Genomic DNA, 13,984 nt, shown 5'->3' on the forward strand with positions numbered 1-13,984 from the left:
AAAGAAACAGCACTCTGCTTTAAAAATAAAATGGTAGAAATCGGTAATTTATCGGCATGTAGCAAGTAATTTTCAGCTTTCCCTGCTGTGAATCAAGTCCATGGCTTCCTGTCTTAATCAGGATTTTATTTAAATAAGTTTCATTGTACCACAAGAAACAAAATTGCCAACTCATTCTCTTGCAATGAGCCGCGTTGTCTGCAGGGCCAGCTCAAAGCTTCTCAGCAGTGTTGGCAAGATTGCATTTTGCAGCCCCAAGGTTGGAGGACTGGGCTTGTCCTGCTGCTGGATGGGAAAGGACGAAGGAAGGGCTGGAATGGAGGCGAGTCCTGGAGAGCCAGGCTTGCTACTCCTGTGCCACTGGGGTGGGACATCTGCCACATCCCCTCACTTGACTTTCCAGGGCTCTGCTGGTAGGTAACGCGAAAGCTATTTTGCCATTCCTACCAGTCATCTGCTTGAGGTAACTGCTGACTTCACCAGCGGCAGTGCCAGCTGTGGTTATTAGTTTGTCACATTGAATGCAATGTGGAAGGCAGAGCAAATACTGGGGCCACTCTGAGCCGCAGTGGGAGAGAGGTTTCGATTGGCAATGAGCCTGCAATACTGCCTTCCCCCCCGTGAAAGGCTAGCTGTTCTTGTTTACTACTTTATGCAGGTATTATTTCCACCTCCCACAGCACCGCTCTGAAATGTGTGTCTTGCCTTTGAACTCAAAGATCAGGATAAATTATCCCCTTCACCAGAGTTTGACTTAGGTTGAGCATGCTGAAGGGGAGAGAGGCAGCCTTAGTTTGATCCTGGAAGTAATTTAGATTTACTGAGAAATGTTAAACCCTGGGTCTGTCCTGCCTTCTCCTTGACAATCAGCATTCCTACTGCGCAAACGCCAGCCCTGCCTCCTCCACTTCTGCTTGCCTGCTGGACTCTCCCTTCTTGGAGGGAACTCTCCATTGCCCACTGCTCACCATAAACGGTGTGGCCTGTATGAAGCAAAGAGTTTGAATTCAAGGAGTTACCTAATTTACCCAAACTCGAGGAACATGGGATTGTGTAATCTTTTATTTGCTCTAACTCTTGCAACTTGCTGTTTTCAGATGTCAGGGACAAAAACCTCTCCTGGTCCTAAATTGGTTGAAGGGGCTTTGTTAGGATAGGACTGCATCGGCTTAACAAACAAGATGGCCTAATCTTAAATCTAATTACAAATTCTCAACTGGAATACAGAAACTGCAGTAACTTTGGGGCCAGGCATGCCTGTGTTACCAGAGAAGGGTAACATTACTTCCTTGGGGCCAACATAGTCTGCATACACAGGTGCAGTCTTCTGGTGGCTTCTGTGGCACCTCCTGCGGGAGACGTTTTGAGTGCTTCAAATGAATCTCTGGCCTCCAACTATCCCATCAGCTCTGCCTGGAGTGATTTAGGGTAAGAAAGATGACTCAAGATCAGTCTTGCACATGGATCCTTCCTGAAAGGTCTGATATCACTTGCAATCAGCACAGGCAAGATGCAGGCTGCCTACCCTTAGGCTAGTGAGTGCTGTGTCTTAGGAGCAAACTGGGGGTCAAAGCATTTTTGGGAGCACCCTCTCTGGGGTTGCTGCTGCTCTGGGGACAGTCATCTGGGAACCGCTAGTCCTTCCTCCACAAACACTTCTCCAGCTCATAAGGTATCCTGTGATGAATATTTGAAACACTTGGTTATGGCCTTAAATACTTGGGTTAAAGCAGTAATTGTAGCTAATCACTGAAGGGAGTAATGAGACACTTCTAGATATCAGATGACCATAACACAGTAATACCTGTCTTGTCACGTTTTATTGTCTAGCGACATGATGAAGGTTTTGAAGGTAATTGAATGGCAGGCATTCATGAGTGCAGCGGGTGATTAAAGGAGCAAATAGCCTAACAAGCATGGTCAGGTACTGTGTGCATTTCAGCTGTTCATTTTGCTGAAGGCCAACAATTTATGCTACACCCAGTGGCTACCGACTCTCTTCAGACCAGGTACATGCAATAAAACTGGAATGTTAATTGGGGCCGACTGCAAGGCCTTAAAGGGACAGTGTCCTTGCAGGTACTGGTGATACCTTGTTCTAAGTCGTTTCACTCTTGAATTTTAATTTAAACCATGGTTGTTGAAATGCTTATGGGAAGGAATTAATAGAAGAGGCAACATGTTTTGACACATATTGGACATCCTCATTTCAAAGTGAAATCCAGCGCTCATTTTTTTTCTGCAGGTGAGATGACATAGCAAATGTTTTAAGTAATGCCTATGTTCTATGAGAGCACTGGACTAATAAATGTGGAAAAATGCCAGTGTTGTGGAAGTATTGACAGATCTGATATAAAATTCAGTTTCTCCAATACCATTCCAGCTAAACAGAATGAATGGGGTATTAGACTCTCAGGGTCTGTGGCTGCAGGTATATCACTCACTAAACAGCTTCCCAGCTATGCAGTTAAGAGGGAAAGGCCAATGTTCTGCTTCAAAGTACAAGCTTGCCAGTACTTTTTCTACAGCAGGTAGTTGTCTTGCTACTTGCAGGATTATTGACTCACTATGTAAATACTGTTATAATCTGTTCCTGCCCCCAGCCCTGATTTATAACTGAAGTAGGGATCCTTGAAACTTGGGAACAGCTCAAGAAAAAACTTCCCAATAAATTGTTTAAATGTCAGCTGTCTAGGCTCAGTGTCCGAGAGGCATTTAAGGTCTAACTCTCCAGTGGCTAAATTCCCACCAAGGCCAGAGGGAAGCCAAGTACCCCACAGGATTTAGGTTTTCAGATATCATTGTGAATTTGACCTCTATCATCTGTAAAGCCTCCTGTTGAGTGGCATAAAATGTTTCCTGCTCTCCAGAGATTAAGTGTATTGGCTATCTACACTAATCCCCATCTGTCAAAAAGGGGAAAAAAAAAAAAGTGGAACTGAGATCAGTAGCTGGAAAGCAAGTGTCTCTCCAATATAACACTAACTTGCTGGACCATCAAGCCAAGCTATGCTTGGAGGTTTGCCACATCTTCTGTTTTCTCATGGACTGGTCGGTGACAGCAGTTGAGATCCTCATATTGCCCAGACTTTCCTGACATGAGAACTGTACAGTGATTACAGATGAAGGGTGTTGGTTACATCTGTTTCGGGGCAGCTCCACTCTCTCTGCTAACAGGCTGAACTGCCTCAGGCCAGTTCCCTGTTGTTTGTGGCTCTCCTACCTTTTCTCACACTTGCTCATGAGGCAACACACTGCTATTTGTTCTGCGTGGAGCTTGGCCGCTGAGCATGTCCTTAGCAGCTCATGTCACCAGCTGGATCAGCTGAACAGCATGCTAGGAGGGACAGATACTCAGTTGTGGTGAGTTTTGATTAAACGCACAAAGGCTTAGGAGGTTTTAGCTTTGCAGCTCTAAAGATTATATACCTTGTAAGGGTAAAGGTATTCCTCCTTACGGAGATTTCCATGTATTTCCTCTTTAAAGAACTGGACATATTCTATCCTGTGGAAAAGCTATGCTATGTTTTGACAGTTTTTGCCTTGATTTTTAGACTCCCTTGAACATGATGAGTTTATATTTTCATTCAAATGCCACAGACTTCTTGTACATGTCCCCCTTTTAAAATTCAAATCAGTAAAAAGGGATCAAAAGTCTACACCCCCATCCCCATGAAACGGGGGCATAGAGCAAAAGATAGAACAGCAAGTGAATGAAGTTTAGAAAAAAATGAGAGCAGAAATAATGGGGGAAAGTATGGAGAAAAAGTAATTTATGGAAGCTAATGATAAGCATCTTGGCTTCATGAACCACTTCTTCTTTTAGATATCTTTTTTTTTAACTTTCAGGAAAGACAAAGATCAAGCTTGTGGCACAATGCAAAGGAGAGGTGAGCCTGGGGAGGAGGACGCTGAGGTGCTGGGATCTCTGCTTCTCAGAAATGGCTAATCTGGGCGCTCCAGTCAGGTTTTGTTGTTGTATCAGCTCTTTTCTGCCTCCCCTTGCTGTTGTGTTTGGGTAGCACCTCCCGCAGCGAGGGGGAAGCGAGCTGGTCAGGGAGGTGCTCACATGCCTCCTGTGGCCTCGACTTCTCAGAATACATTGTCCTTGCGGGCCATTTGTCACCTAGCCGTACATTTGGGATGAAAGAAATGAGCCTTTTAAGTGAACTTTCCCATCTTTTCAACTCTCAGTTTATTCCCAGCCATCACAGTCAGGCAATATTGAGGTCTACACTCCAGAATATAGTCTGCAGCAATCTGTGGTCTGATGGCAGGGCCAGGGTATCTCAGTTGGGGCTTAATTTTGGGAACTCACTAGGACCCAGTTTATTTTAGCCTTGTTCTCTTCTGCGTGGGATTAGAGTGCCTCTGCTGTCAAAATTACTAATAGACCCCTGAGGCAGAAAATGTTTCTTCTGTAATGATATGTACTGTGCTACTTCACATCTGGAGCGCTGCAGGGCCGCTCTTTTGGCTACCTCTCACTTTGCTAGGGAGAGAGAAGGAAAAATGACTCTCTTTCCTGGTACACCTTTAACATACTTTAGTTCAGTTTACATTAAATACCCAGGAGTGAGGACAGACTGACAGCTACTGTACTGTGTGAGCTGCCCAAAGGTAGACTCTGTTAATACAGAAGTTAGACAGTGTGACAGATAGATGGGAGATAAGCAAAAGGCTATTATCCCAAGGTAAAGTTATTTCAACATACTGCCAATAACCCCTACATATAATTTGGATGAGAGGTGGGAGAGGCATGACTTCAGCTGAGATCCTTTGACTGCCATCTACACCTTTCACTGAGGCTCTGACACTTTATCAAAGAGGGGAAAAAAAAAAGAAAGATCAGTCTTTATATTCTGGGCAGATGTCCAATAAGAAACTCCAGCAGAAGATTAAAGTCTTTAACATGAAAGAGAGATCTAGTGCAATGTGTAATATCTAGCAGTTCTAAAAATAAGCGTGTTTGTCAAGCCTGCAACAATCAGGCTGATTGCTAGCCTTGACAGCATGACATACAGCTCACAATCTGGCACAGGGGAAAAATGTTATTCAAATATCTTCACAGACAAGTTGGCCTTTGCATTTACGGGAGAAGGACTGCTCAAAAGCCCTGGCCCGGCATGCCTAGTCCCTCTCCCCAGCTGTGACACTCCAGTTCCTGAGAAAGACAGTTTCTCAGGTGCATTCAACAAGTACCTCTGCCTGATCTTGAAAGTCTGACCAGACGCTTCTAATCGTCTTGCCATAGAGCAGGAGTCCCTGGCACGTTTGCTGGAGTGTCACATGTTGCGATTGAGTTGTTCCGACTGCCATCAGGAGAAGGGGAAAGATAAGCTCAGAGACGTGATGATTCTTCAGCAAGCAGTGGCAGAGCTGGGGCTAGGACCTCTCTCCACCCCAAAACACTGAGAACAGATAACTGACCAGAGAAAGGACTGTACGCAGAGGATGAGTGCTTGTCTGCTGATTGATTTCACAGTGTACTTCCTTTTGAATGCCAAGTCCTCCTCTGGGAACAGGAAAGGAGCACTACACCAGATCCAACGACAGGGGTGGGGTTTGGGAGAGGAAGAAAACTGGGGTGGAAAAGCCATGTAACTTGACCGTAGTCATAGAGAAAACTGATGTTCAAAGTAGGATTCACATATGGAATTGCTCTCTTCCCACTTCTAAGCATGCTGAAGAGGCACTAAATATAAGCTCAGGATACGGGACAACCTACCAGTCCATGCTCAGAAAGCTGCCTGGTATTTATGGCCAGAAATCTGAACAGTGGCACACAGAGGAATTCAGTTTGCTTCCTGGGAGGGAGCTGCTGTCTTTGGGCTGCAAGTGGTACCTCCGTAGCAGTGGTCTGCTCCTGGACCAACACAGTGCTTCTCCAAGGGAGACATCAATGCACAGGTACCCCTTTGGCAGACACTGAGCTCCAGTCAGAGCTGGACTAGGACCAAGAGCAAACTATATGCCCTAATAAAGAAGCCCTCAGACAGTAAGCATTTGTTCTTTCTAAGAAGTATGATTGACCTGATTTGCTCTTGAAAGGAAAAAGGTTTTAAAAACTCACTTCAGCTTTCATCTCTTTCTAACTGGGGATGAAATAGGACAGTCAGTGTTTCCTGTGAGTCCGAGACCTGCAATGAAGTCTCTGGGTATGAAACTCGTAACACCCTGTCCTTCGTCTCTCCTGGCTAACCTTCCCATGCACTCCATGAGCTCCACGTTTGCAAACCCCTCTTTTCATTTCCAAGTGTCTTCTGATCTCTTTCGATGCATAGGATTTTATTTTTCTTATTTTTTCTTTCCAGGAAGCCAAACACTAAAATCTGAACGTGAACATAATGTTAACCTTGCTAAACCCTGTTATAGGCCAAAAGAACAGCCACATGAATTACATAGCTGATGTTCTTCATCACCTCATTAAAATCCAGGACAGCTGAATGCAGATGCTCACATGACCAGAACTGCAGGCATTTGCAACCCTTCACATTAATAAAATTCCAGAGTACTTTATTAAAACATTGCAGCTCCACCCACTCCCTAAGACACCTCTGGGGTTTGTGAGCCTGAGGAAAGAAAGCATCAGGCAACAGAACTATTTCTGGTTCTGGCAGGCGTCCTCTGTTCACAAATAGTCTTTGATTCCTGTAGCTTTTTTTCTTCTTTTAAATGCAGAACTTATGACTTCATACTTTCTTCCCGGGGCTAAGTAGTGCTGGTTCATACCCGTTACTGCACATCACCTTCTAGAGTAAAAAACTCCTCATGCTCTGTTCCTGTGAAAATAAAATACAAGCTTCTGACTCCTGTCATTTGGGGCAGGTCCTATTTTTATGGAAATTCACTGTGTTTGGAAAAATACAAAGGTTTTATGGAAATACAGCCACAGAGAGCTGGCTTAGTGTCTCACAGTTTGTCCCCAGGGCTGGACTGGATGGGGAACATCCAGTTTCACTTACTAGAGGTCGGACCAGAGTTCATTCATGTGCTCTTAACTGTTCCTATGCCAGACCACAAGGCTGTTGCCCATGCTGTTGAGAGCCTGCTGCATCTCTGAGGGAACCGCAGGGAATTGTACTATACTTGCTATAGAAAGAGGCATTGGATACACTGGGTCCATTAAACAGTTTGAAATAGTTCAGAAAGTTTAGGTAATGAGAAATGACCTCGTGGTAGCGTTTTGAGTGAGGACTGGGAAAGTGTTCCCATATACAAACATGTCCAAAATGTCTCTGGTTTCTGGGAAAGCCTTGTCCAATTCATCTTTGTAAGGTAAGCAATTAGTTAAATAGCCATAATTTATGTGCTCACTCACCCGTAAGTGTGAATTGCAATTCCTTGCCTCCTTGACCCTAAAGAGATATGTCTGGGCATAATGACTCTAATTCAGATGGTATTTTACCCACAGATGCTGTTGCGACGTCAGCATTTCTTGCATGACAGGGTAAAGGTTCATTACCCCGGGAGAGCAAATCCAAAGCCATATCTAGGAACAGATCCAACACTAGTCTAGTCATGCTCCAGCAACTGGCTTCCGAGCGTCCAACAACCTGAGCACTGCTGACTGAATCTACCATCAGCGGTGTGTTTTTCGAGATCCCAGCTGTTACCCTGAGCTCACCAGGAGGACTGGCACGCGAAGCTTTCAGGAGGGAAGGAAAGATCCTGTTCTCTGCCAGTTTCAACACCGCTGTGTGATGTGTAGGAGGCAGCAAAGCATGTCCAGAAACCAGCTAAGCTGGAAGAACAGCCAAACCTTTTGTGAGCGAGGTTCCCACTTTCAGCTGAGCACAGGCACTTATGTTTCCTGAATGCATTATTTCTGACATTTAAAAATGCCTGGCTTCATAAAAGTTCAGTAAAACTTGGCTTTATTACAGTTGGTATGAATTTTATCATTGATTTCAGCAGAGCTAGAATTTTACCTTGGACATACAGACCCACAAATCATCCATACAAATCCGCCAATTTAAGCTTACTCCAAAATGTTTTTGTAGTCAGGTTTACGATATAAGATGGAAGATCACACTGCCAGTTTGAGTCAGACACTGAAAGCCCTTTCGCATTTAAGGCATGATACTTGGGAATAGGATGACAGCCCGTACCAATTCACTCTTTAGTAGCACATAATAGAGCAAGTGCCACCTGTTACAAAAGCTGTCAGCACTCTCTTCGGTGGAAGGGTGATCGAACAATGAAAAACACTTGTCTGATCCAGTCAGGATTTATGATGATATGCTTCTGAGTACATTTTGGATTTTAACTGTAAGAAAACATACAAACAGTCTACATCACTGACCTTTGCCCCTGAGCTGGCAAATTTCTTTATTCCTCCTTTTGCCTTTTACATATTTTGCTGGCAAATATTTTATTCCATCTCTACTTGCAAAGTTGCTTCCTCCATAACATTTCCCTTGATCACCTCTTTCATACACCCCATTACTGAGTTACCCCAAATCTACACGAAGCAAAATCTACCCAAACTCACCAGGATGAAGTTAGGTTTATAATTTTTTTCTCAGTTCTTCCTCTCCTCCCCTGTTGTTTAAGGTTAAGAAAAACAGTTTCCAGCCAGGCTGCGGGCAGGAGACCCGGTAGGGAATGGAGGCCATTCCTTTCTGCAGAAGTGCCTATGAGGATCACCCTCTGTTTAAACAGTCCTGCTTGCCATCACAAGAAGGACGCATATGGCTGGCTTCCATTTTTCCACACTGCCTTAACTTAAGGAGAATATTTTTTCTCTCTCACTTATAAATAAATTTCATAAGTTCCCTGAAGGCTTTGGGTGAATTGTGCCAGATGAACCTTGTTTGTTAGGATACTTAGCACAATTACCATATAACACCTGTTTTGTTATGACAACATTTCCCATATGTACAATCAATCCACTGTAGTCACCCAGAGCCTGAGGACTTACTTCACTTCTTACTTAAGGTTTGTTTCTGTTTGTTTAAATAAGCATTTAAGGCAAAGCAAAGTGGAAATCCCGGCATTTGATCAGGTTCTGGCAAGCAGCTCAGCGTTGCACGGCAAACCAAAGAGGAGACTGCAGAAGTGCATTGCTACCCCGTCACTGGCATGCTTGGAGAAATGAGGATGATTAAAATGAAGGTGACAGAAGAGACTACTGCTTAAGCCAAGATCTTGCAAAGACTTTGAAGCAGGTGAGCTCTTAGGATTATCCAGGACCACCTCGAGTCTTTAGCTGTCCCTATGACTGCAGGAATTGAGCAAGTAAGGTGCTTCTTGCAGGCTCAAGATTTGAAGCTCCAGAGCTTGTGAAAAGCCTGGGAGGAAAGGGCGGTTACTCACGTGCTGGTGCTTCAGGTCCCCCTTTTTAGGCCTGTCCCTCTCAGCAGGCCAAGCTATGTCTGCACCATCACACCACTGTGCTCCTGTCCATAGTTGAGCCCCAGCTGCCTCCGTTTATCCTCTCTAACCACGTCACTGCCTCCTCCAACTTGGCTGGCTGATGCACACGAGCCAGCTTCTTCAGGGGAATGATGGAGGGTGGAGAAGGTGCTGGTGGGCAAGTCACCTCCTGCCTGCACACGTGGGCCTGATGCAATTGTTACATCCCCCCAAAAGGGCCAGGAGACCTTGGACATGTGGGTGCAATCAGTGATCCCACTTTCTTGGGGACGTCTACTGAAGGTGTGGAAGACACAGCAAGGGAATTTCCCCTCACCGCTCAACCCATTGCTGTCCACGATGCTGCCATGTATGTGTGGGAGGCAGCCTGTGCTTAGTAGAGTGAGCTGATGGAGCATCTCCTTTGTGTAAAATCCCATTGGTACCAGAGACACACAGAATCACAGGATCATGGTATTAGGTGGTCCAACATGGAACTTCATGTGTCTGGGATGAAGACAGAAAAACATCAGCTAGAATAGCCCTACCTGCACTGGGTTTTATTTTGTGCCTAATCACACGCACAGTGAAGTTTTGCTTCACTTTCAGCTTTGTAAAAATGTCACAAAGAAAACTTTATTGGATGTGCTTAGAGTGGATTGTATTAGTTTGTTACTATCTTTTGGTTTTTGGTAATACTAGATTTTTTTTTTTTAAGAGAGATACAGAATTAGGAACTCCATATACGTACATAAAACATATAGAGTACTACTGCTATTTTGAAACATTTTATGTCAGTCAGATTTGCAATATATAGATCTAAAAAATCTACCATTTTTAAAATTCAGAATTAGAAAGCTTCAAAGCTATTTTCAAGATGAAGATTTATTTTTCCGAAAATTTGTTGAATCACTGTGGAAAACTCTATCAAAATGCCAGATTTCAGCACACAGTTACTTTTTCCATTATGAAAAATATGCTTACATTGAAAGATGAGTCAGTTAAAAAGTTTTATGAAGCTGAAGCAGTTGTTATACTAATGTTGAATTTTCTAAGGGATGGATTCTTATTTGATAGAAACTGGCATGCCAACATGCCACCAACTGCAGCTGGCAATCTGATCCTGAATGCAATCTCCCAACTCAAAAAGTATAAATGCTTTCAAAAAATAATTAGAAAAAAATAATGGCGAAAAGGCCATCAGGAACAATTCCGCAAAAAAGATGTAGGTGCATAGGGTGTTGTTACACTACGGATTGCTGGGTACTAAAAGGATTTACTGAACAAAAATATGCTTGTCCTGTTCTGATCATGTTCTCCAATCATTAAGTGCCAGACACCGAGCAAGACTGGACTAAGCTGCGTGGATCCTTGCTCTGGCACAATTCTGTCACCGATTTTTTTTCTTCCTCAAAACTAACAACATGCTAGCTATCATCAGTCACACAGTTCTCCTTTATATAGTAGAGACTACTGTATTTCTCTGATTTTCAAATGAAGCCATGCTTAACTTTATTTACATATATCATGAAATACAAACTGTGTGGTGCAAAACATTGCTGTGCTTAATTTCTGTAAAAATATCCATTTAAGACTCCCCAACTGACATCAGTCACTGAGAAAAATGCATTTAAAATGTCTACACTCTGACTTGTTTTTGCACGAGAAATCACATGCCACAGATGCACATTTTGTTTTGAACTACAAACTTCAGACTTTTTTTTTCTCCCTGCGAGGCATACTGAGCTACCACTGCTGAGTGGTGCAGGGGATTTAGCAGGCACAGTTAGCAAAGAACCCCCTGGAAATCCCATCAGTGTGTCAAGACTGATGTTATTGATGTATATGGGGAGACTTCTCATTCCAACCCCTGCTGCTCCTTTAGAAACCCAGAGGATTGTTAACATGGTTAGAGAGAGTTCATGAACTCTGCTCTGTATGAATGCAAAGTATCTGGAACATTGATATGGAAGTGGAGACTCTCTTGCTTTTGTTTCTATTCATGTTCCTTTACATAATATTTTAATGATTAAGAACCAGATTTAGCCCTCTGATATGCCTGCTGACTCCTCTGAAGTCACCTGGTTGTAACCAAATGCAGAATTTAATCCTGAATTTTGTAAAAATGAAGTGATAGAAATCCCTGCTCTTCCAACTTCACAGAACTTTTAAATAAAACCATCCCCTTTGGCTCCAGCCATCTATTGTTGATTCTACTAAAAAGAAAAAGAGAAAAGGAAGCTTAAAAGACACAGAACAACTCTGTGGATCTGGCTTTTGTGCTGGAGGCATAAGCATAGGGTAAGTTCCCTCCATGTCTTTTTTACCAGTGCTACACACACTCCACCAGGCAAGTGAAGGGCCTGATCCCTTCTAGCATCCTCAGGAATAAAACGGCTTCTAGGGTGGCAGATGTAAAGCTGCTTTCCCCCGGCAGCCAGAGGTTTAACTGCAGGAGCTGAGCTATGCCATCAGAAAGTATGTCGCAGCATACTGATGCAGTGCCAAATTGCTCATTGAGCCATTTCGCAGCATTCCCAGTATAAGCCACTTCCCACTGGTGTAGTGTGAACCACTGAGGTGACCACGAAGTATGACATGAAGCAGAGGAATGTCAACAGTCATTCCTTAATTTACCATACCTAAGCCTCACTTGAGAAAAGCTTAAGTTTTTCCTTCCCTGCTGCCAACCTGCCACCAGCCTCCTCCATTGCCTACCCTCCCTCTCCAGAGAGGTTCAGCAGTTTGTTGGATTGGGTCCTGTTCTTCGCCCATAAACTGCTCTCACTTCATGAGTCAGGCACCACGTACTGGCTGGGAACTGCTGGAAGGGAGGAAGGTCTATGCTATAACCTCACAGACACTTCTTGAACTACCTATTTACAAGGCACTGCTGAGATGCTCCCCCTCAGTTTTTTAATATAGTTTTCTCTTTTTGACAGCTTGGACTCTTTTATATTCAGTGGGCCAAATTCTAAGAAGTATAAAATTGATTTAGCTTGCATACAAAAGGTCATCTTACACTGTGCTCTGAATTTCAATTTCTTGGTACTCTAAAGTTATAGGATAAGTTATGAAATGTACAATAGCTACTAAATAGTTTTAAACACCTTATAGTTGTAACTAATAAAATGTTTACAGCTAGCACATAATTAAGAAAACTGCTTGATACAGCTCTAGGCTAGTACATCACTTTGGGAGAGTAAATACATGCTGTAGCAGCAACCTAGTTTTTACCAGGAGTTTGTTCAGAATAATAGCTGAGGCAGTCACTTAATTTTCACAGCTATCACACTGAGTAACTTCTGAAAGACGATGAGATGGAGCTCAGACATGGAGAAAAGAGGCATCCTTGGCTGTCCTCTCTACCATACCTTCTCATTTTGCTGGCTTGCTTCATGTGTTTAGGTATGGGGAAGTTTAAATAAAAGGTTCTAGCCTGAGACTGTAATGAAATGCAGTGATTTCAGATGTGATGGTTGATGAACATGGTAATTGATGTAACCTGATGCCACATTTTCTCTGTAGTAAAAAAAAAAAAAAAGATATTTATTGACAGCTGCTTGTGGACACTTGTGGACACAGTAATTTGTTCAAACCAAATGCTAAAACAACAAGAAGCCTACTGCCGCTGCCACCACCGACGCCACAAGAAAACAGCTCATATCTTGGAACTGAAGTCTAAACACACCGCCTCTCCGCGTCTACAGAGCGTGTGGCCAGATGAACGCTGACCAATATTGCCATTTCTGGTTAGCTCTGCCTAATGATAGGCCATAACACTTTTACATTTTTATTCTGTTTTCAGTAGACATTTATCCAGCGACACACTCTCTTGCAGTGTAAACTTACCTGTCTTCAACAGAAATAAACCACATTTCAACCAGCTACATTTTACCACTAGACATAACATTGCTTTGCTTATACTGTCAAAGATCCTGTCATTTTTTTCCAGAGTGTTGTATGATATTGTGCTTCTGGGTCCTGCTATAACAAGTGAAGTCAGGAATTCCCTTCTCAGAGTGAAGCCTTCATTGCTGATGGCTGTATTGACATGGAGATGATGGCTGAGAGTAATGTGTATTGAAGGCACAGCAGCCTGCTGAGATTCGTAATAGTCATTTCTGAAATGCTTAATATAATCTTAAATTTTTCACTGTTTTGTCAAGGAAGAACATGCTTGGTTGGAAGGTATCATGATTTCAAGAGTTTAGGTCTGAACCCAGCTTTGTTTTATATATCTTTTAGACATGAGAGCACACATGCAGAGTCCTGAAGTTCTTCCTTGTATCCAGGTCCTCTTACTTGGCAAAATAAGCGGAAAAGGCATCACATTAATCTTTACATTTGGCTGCAGGCTGTGTGGGATTTCTGTCCTTAGCAGTGCCAGTCCACCTGCATGCGAGTCTGCAGCAAAGTCCTAACACAGCTCTCCTGTTATCTAAAAGGGTTCATCTGTCTCCAAGAAGGGAGAACCTACTGCCTCTTTTGGGCACCCAGCTCCCCCGGGTGATAAGAAGGATTACATTATGAAGGAATTACATCATACGAAGGAATACATTATGCATCTGCCAGAAGGAACATGACACAGAAACCCTGATAGTGCAGAAGGCTTGTCAGTTCAGAG

The sequence above is a fragment of the Calonectris borealis genome, chromosome 2, assembly GCF_964195595.1.
Source record: "Calonectris borealis chromosome 2, bCalBor7.hap1.2, whole genome shotgun sequence".
NCBI classification, from domain to species: Eukaryota; Metazoa; Chordata; class Aves; order Procellariiformes; family Procellariidae; genus Calonectris; species Calonectris borealis.